The 529-nt window shown below is 28.4% G+C and overlaps 1 protein-coding gene across 1 annotated transcript in view; it reads left to right on the top strand.

The window, feature by feature from the left end:
* LOC104386435 (maltase-glucoamylase, intestinal-like) overlaps positions 1–529 on the top strand; it is a 61,858-nt gene that overhangs the window by 1,531 nt on the left and 59,798 nt on the right. The window lies entirely within an intron of this gene.

Below are 529 nucleotides of genomic sequence, written 5' to 3'. Positions count from 1 at the left end.
AATAATATCCTATATCAAGCAGGGGCAGCAATTCAGGGGTTAATTAATCTCCATGATTAATTGACCTGGGGCAGGTGTTGCCCTTTGACCCCTCCACGTGGCCTGGGGACACTTTGACCTTGGGTGGGGTCAGGGTGGGGGGTCAAAGGTCAGAGGGGAGGGGGAAATGAGGGGAAGGAAATGAAGTTAATTAAGTTAATGAAGTGAATTTGAAGTGAAATAAAGGAAAAAAAAGGGAAAGAAAATAAAGGGAAATAAAAAGAATAATAGAAAGAAACTAAAAGAAAAGAAAAGACAATAAGGAAAAATAATTAAAATAAAAGGTAATAAGTGAAATAAAAGGAAAGAAAATGAAATTAAATAAAGAAAAAAAAGATAAAAATTAATGAAATAAAATATAAATTAAACTAAATCAAATATAATCAAGTCAAATAAAGTTCAATGTAAAATAAAATAATGAAGAAAACAAATATATATAATAATGAAATATCATTAATATTATTAATAAAAATAAATACTATTATAACAT

Source organism: Chaetura pelagica, unplaced genomic scaffold, assembly GCF_000747805.2.
Source record: "Chaetura pelagica isolate M959 unplaced genomic scaffold, ChaPel_1.0 scaffold603, whole genome shotgun sequence".
NCBI classification, from domain to species: Eukaryota; Metazoa; Chordata; class Aves; order Apodiformes; family Apodidae; genus Chaetura; species Chaetura pelagica.
The sequence above is the reverse complement of the archived record's forward strand: the minus strand, read 5'-3'. Positions and strand labels throughout refer to the sequence as shown.